Source organism: Papaver somniferum, chromosome 4, assembly GCF_003573695.1.
Source record: "Papaver somniferum cultivar HN1 chromosome 4, ASM357369v1, whole genome shotgun sequence".
Classification (NCBI taxonomy): Eukaryota; Viridiplantae; Streptophyta; class Magnoliopsida; order Ranunculales; family Papaveraceae; genus Papaver; species Papaver somniferum.
In genome coordinates this window covers 25,202,252-25,221,402 of record NC_039361.1, presented here as the reverse complement: position 1 = coordinate 25,221,402, position 19,151 = coordinate 25,202,252, and the positions used below count along the sequence as shown (strand labels likewise).

The window sequence follows — 19,151 nt, the reverse complement described above, 5'->3', positions numbered from 1 at the left end:
CGACTCGGATTGAGTTTTGATACTAAAATATGACAATAAAACTTGAAATACCAATGCTTGGTGGGTTCAACCGAGCAATGATCTAACAAAAGAAAAATATCTGAACATTAAGATATAAGAGTTTAACACATGTTGAAATCACTATGTTGACATCTTATGGACATTTCAATTTAATCCGTGTACACCTCGATCTTTGCAGAAACAAGAAGATAACGAATATATCAGAAATGTATAAACGGATTTGAACCTTTTCAGATCGGTCATGAGAATGGTCCTGACCTAGATATGTCCTTAGCACTAGGGATCGTTCCTTACCAGGAATGGGTCTTGAATCCACTTTCAACTACGAAATAATATTTCACAAGTATACTTTCTTAGATAATGTTTCCGATATTACTTTCAACCGTAATCACAAGGTTTGAATACATCCGGAAGTTCAATACACTAAATAATTATCCGAAGTAATCTTCCCAAATTTCAATAAGTCTAACTTAGATCTGAATTAAATTAGTTACTTATCAGGATCCACCTATACTAAAATAATTGTACCTATTTCGATAAGCCAAACTAGGATTTAAGATAATCTAGTTACTTATCAAGAATTGATTAACTTTGATGTGTCAAACTAATATCAGAAATATCTTAGTTACATATCATTAAAGCGATTAACCAGAGTAATCCTTCCGTAACTTATACAAGTCAAACTAGAATCAAAACCGATATAGTAACTTACCAAGAATGCAATTGTCAGAAATGATTTTTCCTTCAATCTCCACAACCACTGTAGTTGCAGGAAATCCTACAACACACCCCTTGTAATAATTTGTAAATATAAACATAAAAATGATGATAAGAATGCTAAAATTATAAAGAGACACAAGGTTTACGTGGTTCGATCAATTTGATCTACATCCACGGAGTTAGGTTTTACTATGATTATTTGTAATTACATCTTGATTACATGGAGACCTCATTAATGAGTATTTGGAGCTCTAGGTTCTTCAAGGAGGAAGAAGAAGGAGATAATAATAATACAACCAATTCTACTTTCTCTCTCTACAGAATGTATCCTCTCCTAAAGTATGTCTCTCTTTCTGATTATCTATCTCCTTTCTCTCTCTTTCCTTTCTCTTTATATAGGTGTTTACATAGTGGATGACACCTAATGTACAACTAACATTTCTCCTAATTTCGGATCTGGCTTGCGGTATTTTCGCAAGCTTACAAATGTAACATTCGCAACATTCCTAATTTTCGCAAGATCATCACATTTTTCTCATGTTTAAGTTGATGTCATATGTTATGTCGTTTCTGAAATCATCCTGCGATGTCTTCGCGATGTGTTTTTAATAATTTCGCAAGCATATTCTTCTGTGCGAGATTCTGATCCTACAACCACACTCCCCAGAAATATATATTATTAATCTTAATTTCAAAATAAAACTCTCCCCCCATGTATGTTAATCCAATACAAAGTGAACAACACATACACAACCTTTGCCAAAGAAACGTTAACCATGAACTTAGACATCACCCGCAACAAGATAAAGACTAAAAACGAAACTACTCATATGTACATTGAATAATATATTTATAGAATACAAATCAATGATTCAATATATTAGTATATGTGATTCACTTATAAGTTAAATCACCATTGTCTTCTTATGGATTTTGATATAGCAACCCAAAAGATTAGATAAGAAATCGTCTATAAATCAAGGATATCAAAACTATAATCAATTTTTATTCTTTCGGAGAAAAATAAAGCCAGTGTGAGTCTTAATTAACATGGAAATCAAATAGCTTGTTTCAATACTTTCAACACATGTTGATAAAACTAAACCTTCATCTAAATAGGGACAAGGGGAGTAATAACTTTACTTTGTGTATTTGTACTCATTTAATTTGGAAAATGTGTCTCATGTTTAAAAAGTACAAACTTTTGAAAACATAATAAAAAGAATCTATTAAAAAAACTTATTAAAATTTGTCTATGAAACCATAAACAAACTAAAACCATCATTTCAATAATAAAACCACATAAAAAAGTATTACAATTCCAATTAATTCTCATAATGTTGACTTTTCTCCTCTTCCAATATCTTACCCCAATCTTCAAATACATGTGCATTCTCCTCCGCTTGTTCTTCTACTTCCTGACTATCTTCCAACGCATTGTCATGTTGTACAACTAATGGGGCTGGGTCTACTGTTGGGGCTTGGCAGGGCCATTATTCAATAAGGTGATACTTGACATCATGGAATTTCATAGTGTACATAAAGCGCCATAAACCAAGGTTGTCTGATCTTCTAAGTCGAGAATCAATGAAGATGGCCCTGGTCTATGTTCTTCAAGTGGTTGACGTATAATTCTCCCTAAAATCTTCAGGATCAAAGATAATGTTATCAAAACTATGGGAATTGAAGGTTTCCGTAGAGCTCAAGAATTTATACGAGCAACTGGATCATCAATTCGCCTAGTACATTTGTTAAATAGAGATGGATTCATCATTACGACCACCAATTCACTATGTATGAGTAGCCGAGAACGAGCAGGGTTAAGAAAACTAGTCACTCGCATTCCTGTAACAAAAAAAATTATAAATAACAAACTAAATATTATGTTTGTCTGTTAACAATAAAAAGGAAGAAGAAATTTTTTTTATTATTACCTCCTATGTGAAGATAAACTTGATACTGCTGGTATAGTAATGGAGTCTCATCAGTAATTTCATCCCCATTACCAAGATTAGGTAAAACCCAGATGGATTCAGGATTTTGATTTGGATTTTCCATCTCAATAGCTCTATGATGAGATTCAACAGAGTGAAATGAAGTTTCTCTATAAACCCTGGTTTTATGTGGAGTGTTGATATTTCTACGATAAACCCAATTTAAAAACGATCCCATCATCAGTACCTCAGATTAATACTAACTGGAGTCTAATTTCATTTTGACGAATTAACGACTGTGTTAATAGAAAATTTTGTATATTCATCATAATCCTCGATAGCAAATTTTTGGAGAAACTAAGTTGACAAAAAAATGAATAGAGAAACTAAGTTGTGTTGGGACTTTGTGGCACAAATTGATTTGCGTAAATTAGTTGACAAATTCTTTGTTATGTCGTCAAATTAATAATTTACTGCTGAAAGATTACAGTCAATTTTTGTTTGCATATAATTTCTTAGGTCAATTCCATTTATTTAGGGAAGAGCAAATTTCATAAGCAAGTTTTATTTACGTTTTAGCTTTGGAAATAACACCTTTCCAAAAGATGTCCTGGCTAAGAATTAACCCGGAACTATTTTATTTATATATTTATATTTTTTTGTGATGCAAAAAGGAATTCCATTCAAAATATTAACCAGTTATAACTATTTTCTCATGACTAGTAATGTAGAGATGAAATATGGAGTTCAGTAGAACAAGATTTAGAAACTTTAAAGATTTTAGAATATTTAGCCAACATGTACGTTGCTTTATATCTAGTTTATAATATGATAATATTTCCAATCAGTAAACTAATTGGGAAAAAAAGTCTTCTTGTTCTCCCTAGAGGTACTATCTCCATTAGTAGCTGAAACAACCGTTAACATATCTCGTTCGAAGATAATATGATGAAGCTTTAATGACTTAGCATATAACACTACCTCCTGCAGCAAATTCCGCCTCTTTGGTGGGGAATACTAAGTTAAATTACAGGTTTGACACGTAAAATTTGGAATATTTAGCAAAAACTAATCAAATTGGAAATTGAAGTTGGAAAAATCAAAGAGGGAGAGAGTAAAAAATAATGTTTCTTATTCTAGACAAATTTCTTGATCTTTAACCTAAGTCAAAATTAGAAACTTTTGGTTCTTCTAGATTTTGGTAGGATTAGTGATTCCGGATAAGGTTCATATTTTCCTTAAGATCTAGGGTGGAGAACACGTGGTTGTTGGAAAGTAGAATCATCATCTTGTCCAGGTAAGTGACTTTCATTTAACTTTTATCCTTATTTGATGGGTAGCGTTGGTGGTTATGTGATTTATCAGATTGATTTGATTTAACATTGTTGATATCATTTGAGATATCTGGGTAATCTTATTTCTTGATCTTGATCTTCTAAATAATTTTCCTTCTTTATTCTTCTGGTTCTTTTTCTGTCCCTAGTCGTTTGGTTTTTCTTTTGGTTTGTTAGTTCATTTCTAACTTTATTCCCTTTTGTTCCTCTCTCTATCACCCTTTTATAGTCTCCTCTTAATTTAATCCTATGTGATTTGCGTTTCCCATTTCTTCCAATACCTTTGGCTTGGACTGGTATATCTTTTATATTTCCCGCATAGCCCATATCTTCCTTCCTTGAATTCAGGTATTTTACTGAATTTACCAAATTAATTCTGATTCTCTCTTAAAGGGTGTTGCTTAACCTAGTTGGTAGGATATGAAATGACGAGGGTACCAAGTACACCATGATTTTTATATCACCCCACTGAAGACACACCTTGTATAATTATCTCATAATTAACTGTCAAAAAATTATTTCAACTAGATCTAACTTGGTAAATATCTTAAACTCGTGACAAAACCAATCTATGGATCGTACCAAGTTTTATTGACGTACAAGTATTTATTTACTTTAATTATATAAAAATTATAATGCAGAAGTAAGATAAATAACATGACATACAAGAATTTGTTAACGAGCGCACATCGTTAACAATAAAGAAGTTCAAGTTCACAAATTTGAAAAGTTCTTTTGAGAATTCTAGGGAGAGAGTTGCAAAAGGGGAGCTATTAATGGATAAGAAAAATTCCATACACACGTCAACTGTGTATTTGTTCTATAATACCGGTAATGTTATCTTTCGCGACCTTTCCGGAAAAAAAGGTGAATGCTCAATATTTTCGATTGTTAAAGGATCTCAAAACCATAATTTGACTTTTTATAGTATTAATAAGAAAAATAAAATATGTTCGGCTGATAATTAGCCTTATAGCTAGGGTCAAGCGATCATTTATCAACTAACCAAAAGTGCAACAATTTTCAAAGTTTGGCTGACATTTTCATATTATATCATGAGCGGAACCTGAAATTTTCTAGATTTAGTATGAAAATTATCAGGTTCGGCTGATAATTGATTTTTCTATGTTAGCAGAACCTGTCATGTTGCAGACTTTTGCATGAAAATTATCAGGTTTGGCTCATAAGATTATTAGCCGAATTTTATCATATGACTTTTTTTTTCTGTCAACACATACTTTCATTTGTGATGTGTGATTTTATTATATTGTTGATGTAGGTGTGGGTATATGACCATTTTCCAGAATTGAACTTGGTCACAATGGAGAAAAATTGGGCTAACACACTTCCTACTTCGGATAAGTATGAGTTCAGTAACACCAAGAGAGGTAAAAAAATGAGTTGTTGATAAAGTTAAGAGAGATGTCAAACTCCTTGAATGGCGAAGATGTCGAATTTGACCCGTACAAGAAGGATGAAGCTTGTGATGAAGATTAAGATAGCTATTGAGAATGTACTATGAACCCTTTTTTTATCCCGATGGTTTGTAGTGTATGATCCTCATCGAGTAATCCTTCAATTAGGATGTATCCAAATGATTATGGTACCGAATGAAGCAAAGTTCAAGTTGTTTCCAAAGGATCCTAAGGGAACTAATAGCACCTTGGGTTCCATGAATAGCGAATATAACCCGAAACTTACCCGTGATCATTTGAGGAACTGGAAAAGAACAAGTTGAGTGTTGTCGGCTTAGCCTTTTTGGGAAATACTTGTACATAAAATTAAAAAACATAAGAAGGATGACATCAACAGAGATAAATAAGCTAATAAAAGCGTTATAATTATTGCAAGAGATGAAAGGTTGTTATCCCAATGCTTGGATTGCTTATAGAATTTTTCTTACTGTACATGTTACCATTGCCTCTGCAGAAAGAGGTTTTCTATATTGAAATTAATAAAATCATATCTTCGTTCTAGAATGCTACAAGGGAGATTGAATGTGTAATACCCTGTATTTTTAGCTATTGTTCGGGTCGGGTTATACCCTGATTCGTTAACCTTGTGCTTTAGTTTGTTGTCCCTTAGCCTTAACCTATGTGGGTGGATTGAACTAGAAAGACTACAATTTAGGGTGGATATAAGGTAATCAATAATAAATAAAATTAAGGGAAAATGAAAAGATAAATAAATTAGTTAAGAAAAATAATAGTAAGAAATAATTTTAGATTTGGAAAAGAATGAGAAGGAGAAAGAGATGGAGCTAGAGTGTTTTTAGAGAAGAAGGCCACGTATAATCTAGAGGAGATTGTAGCTAATTAAAGGTAGAATGTTTAATCCCTTTCTCTTTGTGTTTTTTTGTTATACTTTGATTTCAATTTTGTTTATTCTTATATCATTAGGGTTCTGAAATTTGTCTATTTAATTTGATGCATATTATTGATGATCATACTTTTACTATTCATATATAACATGATTGGGTATCACTAATTAAAATTTGAGAGTATTCCACCGTATATTCACCGTTGAAAGTTTGTTTGAATTTGGGTGATAGTTTCTGAATTTCTGGACAATTTTGTGTTGATGTGGTTTTGATGTTCTTAGGCAGTCTTTTTGATGTTAAAATGATTTGAGGTATTAACAAAAGTTGTAGATAAACATCTTATCTTTCATTTTGCTTTGGAATTTCTTGATTTGAGAATAAAATGAATTTACTATGAATAGTTTTCTAATATGATGTTGTCTGCCCAGTTTTTATAATGATCATGTAAAACAAATATCTTTTGTTTGAACCGTTGGTTTGGGGTGAAATTTGGATATGTTATGTATTAATGTGTCAAGAATCTTCCTGTAAAATTTTAGGATGATCAGATAAAGTTATAACCATGAAAAATATAATGTAATATGGTTGTAGTTAGTTTGTTTGATTAAATGCTTGAAAGAAATTCATGTTTTTAAGCCATGGTTGCTTGTGTTGTTTGTAAAAATGATTTAAAAATGGAAATGAGTTCATTTTTTTCCGTTAGATGAAATATGGTTTCATGCTAACGGCGGGTAATGATCCCCGAGAGCTAAATGGGTAATGACCCCCATGGGAACTTGTGTTTCCCGACCATCAATGGCGGCTGTCCGTGCCGGTAAACAATAGGTGGTGTACGAACCAAGGTTTTCGGACTGTGAATGAAACGCGTAATGATCCCCGAGAGCATATGGGTATGATCCCCATAGGAACTTTTGTTCCTGACCATCGATGGAGGTTGTCCGTGCCGATAAACGATAGGTGGGTGTACGAGCCAAGGTTTTCGTACCGTGAACTCATGGTTTGAGGTGACTTATAAATATGTGAATAATGTGCTCGGAATCTAAATTAAATGAGTTGTTTGAATCATAATCGGTGTTATGAACTTAAAAACCAATCGTAGAATAAGTTCTAATAAACTGGTTATTCTCCAAAAAAGGTTGGATGAACAAATCCGGATCAACTCTGATCTTGTTGTAGAAATTGCAATACTTAAGGATTTGAAATCTATCAAAATTCCCTTGATGGATCTTAATAACTCCAGTTATTCCTCTCTAAATAATAGTCGTAAGTCAGATGATAAACAACGTTCAGATGCTGTGAAAGCTGATATGACTCAGAACTTCTCAGACGAACTTAAAGGTGTTGTCCCATGTTTGTTTTGTTATTCCTCTAATCACTTTCAACATACTTGTATGTCCTTCTAAAAGATTCTGAAAGTTGCAAGTAATCTTCTAAGAAAACTAAACAACTTATTGCTTATCTAAAAGGACGTACAAAACTATCAGGAAACCCTAAACAAGAAAGTACTAATACTGTGGGAGCTTTTGCTTTAAAATCAACATCACCCTTTCAATGGTTTCTTGACAGTGGATGTAGTATACATATGACAGGTGATCTCACATGGTTTGTTTCTTCAAACGACTATGAAGGAGGACCAGTAACATTTGGAGATGGGAGTTGTTGCTACATAAGAAAGAAGGGGACGATCAAACTACCCGGCGTACCTGAAATCCATGATGTAGTATACGTAAAAGGTATGACTGCAAATCTTCTTTCTATTAGTCAAATTTGTGATAAAGGCCATCGAGTTGTCTTCAATGCAAATGGATGTGACATTGTAGACAAAACTGGGAAAATAATTTTTCAGGGAACTCGTGGTAAAAACAACTGTTATCTTCTGGATACTCAGTTCAGCAATTGTTACAATTTGACTAAGGTGGAATCTACATGTCTTTGGCATGAGCATTTTGGTCACATCAACTATCATCTTATAACTAAGATCATTAACAAAGAACTTGTTAGAGGCGTTCCCAAAATCAATACAAAGATTGAAGGTGTATGTGGTGCCTGTCAAAAGGGTAAACAAATGAAAGTTCACCATAAATCATCTCGAGATATTCTCACTAAATATCCACTTGATTTAATTCATATGTATCTCTTCGGACCAATTCAACAACCCACGGTTGCTGGGAAGAAGTATGCTTTGGTTATGGTAGATGATTAGACCAGGTTCACTTGGGTTGCGTTCCTATCTCATAAGAATGAAACCCTTGATGAATCCAAGATTATTGTTAATAGAATCCAGAATGAACAAGGTCGCAAACTAAAGAAAATTAGAAGAGACCCTGGAACTGAATTCAAGGACACTAAGGTGTTTGAATTTTGTGACGAACCGGGAATTATTCAACAATATTCTCCACACATTACTCCTCAAGCTAATGGAGTTGCAGAAAGAAAAAACAGAAACATTCAGGAAATGGCCAGGGTAATGCTCCATAACAAAAACTTACCTTTAAGGTTTTGGGGAGAAGTTGTCTTCACAGCATGCTATTTGATCAACCGTGTCTACCTATGGTATAAAACCCTAAACACTCCTTATGAGTTGTGGTACGGTAGAAAACCCAACTTGCACTATCTCAGAGTGTTCAGTAGTAAGTGATACATTCTAAAATATCGAGAACAGAGAGGGAAATTTGATACCAAAAGTGATGAAGGTATCTTCCTTGGCTATGCTTCTGATATCATGGTTTTCGAGTGTTTAATCTCAGAACCCAGGTCATGATGGAATCTGCTAATGTTATCATCGATGATGTTAGTAATTTTTATCATGATAATACTCCTGCTGAATTGCCTCCAACTAAGACAATTGAGAAAGTCAAAGAAACACCAGAATCAGTTGAAGTCATCCCAACTGTTACTGATCCTGATATTTCTAGTGACGAGGAGAATAACACTGATCAGGCTACTCCTGACGAACAAGAACGTGTCCCTCCACGACACTTATGGGTTCAAAGGAATCATGATCCCAACAGTATTATTGGGGTAAGAGATTCTACAGCTAATACTAGAGGACAACTTCAAAATATTTGCAATTTTGGTTGTTATCTGTCACAAGTAGAACCAAGAAATATTGATGTGGCTCTTAGCGATCCCTTTTGGGTGAATGCAATGCATGAAGAGTTAAATCAATTTCAAAGACAAGACGTGTGAGAACTTGTACCTTGTCCCTCCAATATTAATATTGTTGCTACGAAATGGATATTCAAGAATAAGTCTGATGAATTTGGCACAATTGTCAGAAAAAAGCCAGACTTGTTGCTCAAATATATTCATAGATTGAAGTATCGACTTTGATGAAACCTTTGCTCTTGTGGCACACCTTGAGTCCATTAGACTTTTATTAGCTCATGCTTGTTTTCTTAAGTTTAAGCTGTTCCAAATGGATATAAAATTCGCATTCCTAAACGGAATTTTAAAGGAAGAAGTTTATGTCACTCAACCTAAAGGCTTTGAAAACCTTGGTTTCCCATATCATGTTCTTAAGCTCAAAAAGGCATTATATGGGTTAAAACAAGCACCTAGAGCCTGGTTTGAAAAACTTACCACTTCTCTTATTAGGAAAGGTTTTTCAAGAGGCGGAGCTGATAAAAATTTGTTTACCAAATGGAGTGGGAAAGATGTTGTCATTGCTCAAGTATATGTAGATGATATCATCTATGGTTCAACTTCTGAGAAACTTGCAAAGGATTTCCAAGTTTCACTTACTAAAGAATTTGAAATGAGCAATGTTGGTGAATTGAAGTTCTTCTTAGGATTACAAATTCAACAACATAAGGATGGAATTTACTTATCCCAAGAGAAATATGCAAAGGATCTTGTCTCAAGGTTCGGTCTGGATAAGTCAACTCCAAAACTGACACCTATGCCCACTACTGGTAAACTGCACAGAGATGAGAAAGGAGTAAATGTGGATCAAAAATTATATCGATCTATTATTGGTAGCCTTTTATATCTTACAGCCACTAGACCTGATATTTCTTTTAGTATTGGTTGTTGTGCTAGATTTCAGGCTAATCCAAAGGAATGTCATCTTGCAGCTGCAAAAAGGATCATACGATATGTCAATCACACTGTCGGGTATGGTCTATCCTACACTTTTGATACTAACACTGACCTTTCTGCTTATTCAGATGCTGATTGGGCAGGATGTGTAGAAGACAGAAAAAATACATCAGGGGGATTCTACTATGTAGGACTGAATCTTGTGGCTTGGCATAGCAAGAAACAGAATTCACAATCCATGTCCACATGCGAAGCAGAGAGTATATTGTTGCTGGGTCATGTTGCACTCAACTTCTATGGATGAAACAAATGTTGTTGATTATGGAATTGATACTAGAATAATGAAGATTTTTTGTGATAACTCTAGCGCGATTCGAATCACTGAGAATCCCATTGAGCACTCAAGAACAAAGCACATTGATATAAGGTACCATTTTATTCGAGATCTCTATGAAAATGGTATCATAAATATGGAATTTGTGCCTTCCGAACAACAGTTGGCTGACATTCTCACCAAACCATTAGACACTGCTACATTTCAACACTTACGACAGTCTTTTGGTGTTGTTTTGGTTCATTAGTTGGTTCCATGACTCTTGCCCCTGTGCTTATCTCGATCTTTTGGGCAATTGAATTTGGAACTCCAGTGAGTGTTTACAGGACAGGAAATCCTGATCCAGCAATCAGATGAGTATTGAGGCTCATGACTTGTAGTTGCAGGAAATCCTACAACACACCCCTTATAATAATTTGTATATCTAAACATAAAAATGATGATAAGAATGCTAAAATTGTAAGAGGACACAAGATTTACGTGGTTCGATCAATTTGATCTACATCCACGGGGTTACGGTTTACTATGATTATTTGTAATTACATCTTGATTACATGGAGACTCCATTAATGAGTATTTGGATCTCTCGGTTCTTGAAGGAAGAAGAAGAAGATAATAATACAAATTTTGCTCTCTCCCTCTCTCTACCAATGTGTCCTCCCTCAAAAGTGTATATCCTTCCTTTTCTCTCTCCTGCCTTTTCTCTTTATATAGGTGTTTATATAATGGATTACAGCTCATATATGGTGAGATACAACTAACATTTCCCCTAATTTCGGATCTGGCTTGCGGTATTCTCGCAAGCTTACAAATGTTAATTTCGCAGATTTTCTAATCTTCGCAAAGTTATTACATTTTTCTTATGTTTAAGCTAATATCACCTATTGTATCGTTTCTCAAAGTGCTCTGCGACATTTTTGTAATGCGTTGTTAAGAATTTTGCGAGCGTATCGTTGTCGCGAAATTCTGATCCTGCATCTTGCCTCTTTTTTCTTGAATATTGCTTGAAGAGCGATCTTCAGAAAAAAAAAATCCATTGTTGTAGTTATTGGAAAGAGATACGTGTTGTTGGAGTAGTCTTTGATCTTTGTTGATGAAGGAACGAGCGAAAGAATACTGGACTTGAAAAGTACGTACTTGCCTCTATTCTTTTGTGAAGTTCCGGAATGTTGCGAAGTAAATAAGAAGTATCATCTTTTGAAGTATGCGAAGTATGAAGTATCCTTAAAGAAGCATAAGAAGCATGAAGTATCCTTGATGAAGTATAAGAAATATTCAATTCTCGAAATATAAGAAGTGTCCGTCCTTGAATGAGAATAATAAGTATTGCCTCTATTCATGTGAAATTATTACTCTATTTTTGGTGATTCTTTCCGAGAAGATAAAGAACATAAAATGTTTTCTTGGTAATCCATAGTTGCCTCTGTTCTTTATCTATGAGGGTAGAATCTTTGAGAAAATGTTGAATGTGCGAATTGTTTCTTCATTCTCATCTTGCCCCTGTCTCATGTTTTGTGCTCATGCGATAGTATAATCTCTTCAAGTTGCTTATAATTGTGCGAAATAATTGAGTGAAATGATCATATCGTTCGGGAATAATCACATTCTGCGAAATAATCACATTCTGCAAAATTCTGACACATTCTGCGAAATTCTGACACATTTTGAATAATCCTACGAAATTCTGAATAATCCTGCGAAATTCTGAATAATCCTGCGAAATTCTGAATAATCCTGCGAAATTCTGAAAAATTCTGCGAAATTCTGAATAATTCTCCGAAATTCTGAATAATTCTGCGAAATTCTGCGATATTATTCTATAAATTTTTGTAAAATACTTGTGCGAATCTAATGCTTATGTAATGATTATATTATGAAATGTGTATGCGATGTTTATGCCATGAAATGCTTATGCGATGCTTTGATGATGCGAGTGTAATGCTTGTATATGAGAATGCTTATCTATTGCAATGTATAGCCAATGTTTGTATTACTTAGCTCATTTTGCCGTCTAAAATTGTTGTAGCTTTAAATTGCTTTCATTCTTCATTTCTATGGCTTTTTCTTTAGTGTATGCATTCCTCTTCGTGTAGTTATTGTTCTTCACAAGTTCTTACTTGTGTTTCATCTTTCCTCTTTCCTGCACTATTAGTATCTCATAATAGTATGATCACAGTATCAAGTTTGCGGCATTTTCACTGCCTCAGTTTCATTTCCATGTACATATTCACAAGCTTATTTGCTTACTCATTTTCTTATGTGGTCTTATTTTTCCTTCCTAGTTAAAGGTCTTATTTTTCCACCTCTTGTCATTGCGACAAAATCGCAGGACGTCTTTGCACTTTCATGCAAAAACCCATTGATCTTGCCTTAACTTTCTCTTTTGTATTATTGCCTCTTCAAGATTGTTGCGACAATATGACAGGCCTAAATATTCTTGCGAAAATAAAGCCCCATGACATTGTCGTCTTGCGAAGAAATCGCAGGACTTCTTCACACTTTCATGTAATGACCCATTGATCTCGTCTTATATTTTTCTCTAGTATTATTGCCTCTTCAGTATTGTTTCACAAATATGACAAGCCTTAATACCCTTGCGAGTAAAAAGCCTCATGACATTTGCGTCTTAAGACACTTATCAGCTCCCTAATGGAGGGTGCCGCCCTTATCTCCCCCCTGGTTTCCCCTTCAAGGAGGCGTACTTCTACCATACAAGGTTAGCTCCTCCCATCCGGTCTTAACAACAACCAGTTTTTTTCGCAGCCTCTTATCCCTTTTACCTATAGGGCTTATGGTTACGAGACTGCACCCTAAGTGGGGTTTTCTTCGGGACGAGTGCAGTATAAGACAAGACTTGTCAAGAATGGCAAGGACGCTTCAAACGCTGTTGGCACTCTTGACTCAACCGTGTACCTCAGCCCCTTGATCAGATTCTGCACTCCTTGGGAGAGTCCTTATTGCCTTAGTCGCCCAACCTAAGTCATATGCTTAAGCTGAGAATCCAAGGTGCCTCTCCCGGATGGGCTTTATTGACCCCAAATCTCCATGACTCAGGTTCCGGGAGGGGGGGGGGGTGTAACCTTTCCCTGAGCCATGCAACAGGGACCCCCTTATATGACGTACTTTAGGTCTTACATTTGCCTCTTGCGAAATTTTATTCGCGAACTAAAGTGTACGCCATAAAGGTTCGCCCCTATCTGCGAAATTTTATTCGCGTTTCTGCGAAATTTTCTCGTCTCTTTGTTTCTGCAAAATGTTCGCGTTTCTTTATTCTCTCATTCATCTTTTCATTTTTGTCATCTCTTTCATTCATTCTTTCATTTCTGTCATCTCTTTCATTCATTCTTTCATTCTCATAATATCATATCATTTGAATCAAAATAAATATTCAAGAGAAATTCTAATACATGGTAACTCTGAAATCTTTGTAGTTGTGAAATCTTTGTAATTCTACGATTCTATCGCGTTTTGTAAATCAAATCAAAAATCTTTTTATTCTCTGCAAAATAAATATTCTAGAGAAATATATAAATTGAATTTTCTCAGTTTTCTGTAATTTTGAAATCTCGCAATCTTTGTAATTTTGAAGTCTTTGTAATCTTGAAATCTTAGTAATCTTTATAATCTTTGAAATCTCTGTAATCGTGCGATTGAATCGCTTTTTGTAAATCAAATCAAAAATCTTTTTATTCGTTCCTAGTATAAAGTAAAATGTTCAAGGAGGTGGTACTTATCTTTCATGTGAGTCGCTGTTGTTGTCAAAGAAGTGAATAAATGCCTTGAAATGTATGAATTTCTCGCAGCAAAAAGAAGTGTGAGAAGTGAGACTTGAACCCTTAATTTGCTTCTTGGATTTTCTCGCACCATACCAACTGTGCTAAGCCTCTTTTGCGAAATAATCAAAGTTCTTGCGAAATAATCAAATTCCAACTGTGTAAGAGGCAATTCTGTATAAATTTCGCATAATAAAAATAAACATGCAAGAAGCAAGAATTGATCCCGCGACCTGCTGCTTGCATTCATGCCTCCTGACCAACTTTGCTAATCCTCTCTTGCGAAATAATCAAAGACTGTGCGAAGTAATCAAATATCAACTCTGCGAAATGAATATTTGCGAAGCAAAAATTATTTGGTCGCAGGGAGAATCGAACCCATGTCCTCTAGTTTGCATACTCCTTCTCTGACCATCTGCGCTACTTATTGCTTGTGAAAGAAATACACAATGTTGTACTTTATTCCATTTCTTCGCCTTTAGGATTTCAAAAATGTGCGAAAAATTAAGCTTGATGAGGGATTCGAACTCGAGTCTTACAACTCACTCTAGCGAAGCTTGACCAACTGTGCTACTTCTTGTTTGCGAACTAATGAAACAATATTGCGAAATTATTCATTTTTTCGCTATCTATAAAAGAAAAAAACTATGCTCGCAGGGAAGTTCGAACTTGCGACCACGAACATACATATTGTTTTCTTGACCAACTGTTCAAGAATCTCTTTGAAAAATAAACGCACAATGTTTTTCTCTTATTCTTTTATTCTCCCATGCAAATGAGAAGAAAATGAAAAATATGTGTCTCTGCGAAATTCGAACCCGTGACATATCGCTTACTCGCTCCAGCTCAAACCATCTGTGCGAATTTCTGTTTGTGATAGAAATTGCAGCATCTGCCTCTTATCTTTTCTTCGTCCTTCCTTAACTTCTTTCACATTTTCCTTCTTCTCCTGAACATGAAAATCCTCCACTGAAACTTCCATTTTATCCTTAAATTTCACCACAACAACTAATTTTTTCTCTCACTCTTTCCATGTCTTTGAATTGTTGATGATGTTTACTCCCTGTTTCTAGCGCCATTATGTAGTTGCAGGAAATCCTACACCACACCCCTTATAATAATTTGTAGATCTAAACATAAAAATGATGATAAGAATGCTAAAATTGTAAGAGGACACAAGATTTACGTGGTTCGATCAATTTTATCTACATCCACGGGGTTAGGTTTTACTATGATTATTTGTAATTACATCTTGATTACATGGAGACTCCATTAATGAGTATTTGGATCTCTCGGTTCTTGAAGGAAGAAGAAGAAGAAGAAAATAATACAAATTTTTCTCTCTCCCTCTCTCTACCAATGTGTCCTCCCTCAAAAGTGTATATCCTTCATTTTCTCTCTCCTGCCTTTCTCTTATATAGGTGTTTACATAATGGATGACAACTCATATATGGTGAGATACAACTAACATTTCCCCTAATTTCGGATCTGGCTTGCGGTATTCTCGCAAGCTTACAAATGTTAATTTCGCAGATCTTCTAATCTTCGCAAAGTTATTACATTTTTCTTATGTTTAAGCTAATATCACCTATTGTATCGTTTCTCAAAGTGCTCTGCGACATTTTTGTAATGCGTTGTTAAGAATTTTGTGAGCGTATCATTGTCGCGAAATTCTGATCCTACATGTCTCTTATCGAAAGCATGAAAGCTCATGCTACAAGAATCTCTGACCGAGAATACTGTCTCTCAGAGTATATGTAGATGTGTAGTCTCTCAGCTGAGGCAACGACATATCTCATAAATACTGAGCAATTTCAGTAATTACTTCTATATAGAATCGAACGATTGGACGGCTCCTAGACATCTTGCCTGCTAGTATAGAGCAACAACGTCTTCAGGATGTAACAATGTTTTCCCTGACTATATAAAAGAAATATGACGCTTCAACAAGCTCATATCTCTCAATTCTCAAATAATTAATGCTCCTAGACAGCAGGCCTGCTAGTATAGAGCCATCAATTAATTATTTCTAATTGTTAACTGAATATTCAGAAATATTCTACAATTCTTCATAATATTTCGTCACTTCAATTCGTGGTTCTTCCCAGCAGAATTCCACGGGTTAGTGATAAATATCAACGTACGAGCATTTGAGCAACTATCGAGTAAGCCCCGACTAAAATGGTGAAAGTGTACTCAGCAATAATACATTAACAAGAACCTGAATGCACGAACGAGAATTCCAAGATACGAAGGAACGATGAACCTATGCAAAATAGGAACAAAATAATAAATAATAAAATATTAATCAAGGCGTTAGGGGATTGGGCCCACCGGCCGGCCGGTCGTGCCATGGCCAGTCCCACGCCCAATTTTATATTTTTATCATATTTTCATTATTTTCCTTGATCTCATGAAAATCCCTTCATTTGAACAAATATCCTTCGTTTTAAGAAAACTCCTCAGTTTCATGGTGTTTCCTTCGCATCAAGGAAATAATATAAAATTGGGAGAGGTGTTGGGACCGTGTCTACTAGCCGGCCGGCTATGCCCTAGTCGTGGCCGGTCCCACACCTCAGGATTCCTCATTATTTTATTATTATTTCCCTCATCTCATGAAAACTTCTTAATTTCATGATATTTCCTTCAAATCATGAAAAATAATATAAAATTAGGGAAACCTGTGGGACCGGGCCCTAGCCGACCGGTCATTCCCTAGCCGGTCCCACACGCTCCTTATTTTATTATTATTATTTTTTATGTTTCCTTCATCCCATGAAATTCCTTGATTTCATGATGTTTCCTTTAAATTATGAAAATTCCTTCAAATCATGAAATAATACATAAAATTAGGGAAAGCTCACGGGACCGGGCCCTAGCCGGCCGACCATGCCCAAGCGGGTCCCACATGCGCATATTTTATTATTATTAATATTATTTGTTTCCTTCATCTCATGGAAACTCCTTCGCTTCAAGGAAACTCCTTGATTTCAACAAAATTCCTTGGTTTCAACAAACTCCTTGATTTCATGATATTTCCCTAAAATCATAAAAAATAATATAAAATCAGGAAAAGTGTCATGGGACCGGGCTCTTTGGCCGGCCGGCCATGCCTTGGCCATATCCTGTCCCACACTTCATGATTCCTTCATTTTATTATTATTTTTCCTTCATCTCATGAAGTTTTCCTCAGTTTCAGCAAAATTTCTAATTTCTTCATATTTTCTCAAATGATTGCTCAAACGCACATCAGAAAATATCAAAATTCTCAGGACTGAGACACGGACATTTTGGCGACGCGAGCATATTACCTTGACCTACCAAGGTTGGCTCTTTGGCTTGCAAGAGGCCGGTCCCACATACTTTCATCATTTGACCTAATTTGTTCACATTAGGTTCAAATACTTCCAAACAATTTTGGAATTTCATAAAGCGATCGCCAATCGATCCCGTGACCAACCAAGGCCAGTTTTCGTGACCCCTTGGTCGGTCCTTCATCTCTTCATAATTTATTAGGTTTTATCACCTAAGGTTCAGACGAACATTGTTTGAATAAATGATTAAACCAGCATTTAATCATTTTTTCACCAACTGGTCTTCAAGAGACTTTATTATTTTGTTCACTCGAGCATCTGGGCGCTACATGGTCAATCCATCATCCCACGTAGCCGGTCCCTCCTTCACTCCATGGTTGATTTTCAATAAATCATCAATTGACCAGCAATTGATCAAAATTAGGGTTTTGAATCCAAAGCTCTGCAAAAACATAATTCTGAGCAGACTCAAACACTAATAATTTTACGACTATCCCATGATCAACATTTTATTAATTATACCCAGTTCAGTTGCCAGTATCTTAAAATAATATTTTATTTGGTCATGCTACCAACAATTCATTAAAACGAGCAACACTTGCTCAAATGAGCAATATTTTCTCAGACTAAGGAATATTGGTTCAACTATCAATATTCAACAATCCATGAGCAACATTTGCTCACCTTAATTATCAATATTTACGATACTTCTGTCTCAACTGACACGTTCAATTCATGAGTCCCAGAATATTTGTTCGACTCAGCAATACAAGGACTCATCGTCCCATGAAGTCAGCAACTGACTAACTAAATACACGTCTGCCTTGAAGACTCCACAATCACGAGACATCAATCGTGTTACATGGGTGTAGTTGCAGGAAATCCTACACTACACCCCTCATATGATTTCATTATTACTCAACTCATTTTTAGATTTACACTCTTACTTTTATTGATCAATCTTTGAATATTCTTACAAGAAAAGATAAAGGAATCAAGAATGACCTCTGCTCTAGACTTTCTCTCTCCTATTTACTTGTTTCTTACTCAAAAAAATCTCTCTCTTTCCTTTACAACTGAACGACTATTTATAGGGAAATACATAGTGGATGACAGCTAATCTGTCCTTTATTTTAAGAAATGACTTGCGATATTCTCGCAACCTTACAAATCTTAATCTCGCAAACTCTCTAATTTTCGCAGGACCATCACATCTTTCTCATGATTTTAGCTGACGTCGTTTATTATCTCACTTCTGAAATTGTTCTGCGACGCTATTGTGTTGTGTTGTTGATAATTTTGCTAAGATATTATTGTTGCGAGATTCTGATCCTACATCTTTCCTCTTCTCATATATTTT

The 19,151-nt window shown here is 35.1% G+C and overlaps 1 long non-coding RNA gene across 1 annotated transcript; it reads left to right on the top strand.

Moving 5' to 3' along the window:
- The first annotated feature begins 5,014 nt into the window (after positions 1-5,014).
- On the top strand, positions 5,015-5,993 carry LOC113273629. The gene is made up of 2 exons (XR_003322524.1): positions 5,015-5,183; positions 5,289-5,993. It is a non-coding gene; the product is annotated as an uncharacterized LOC113273629 (long non-coding RNA).
- Positions 5,994-19,151: the final 13,158 nt, after the last annotated feature.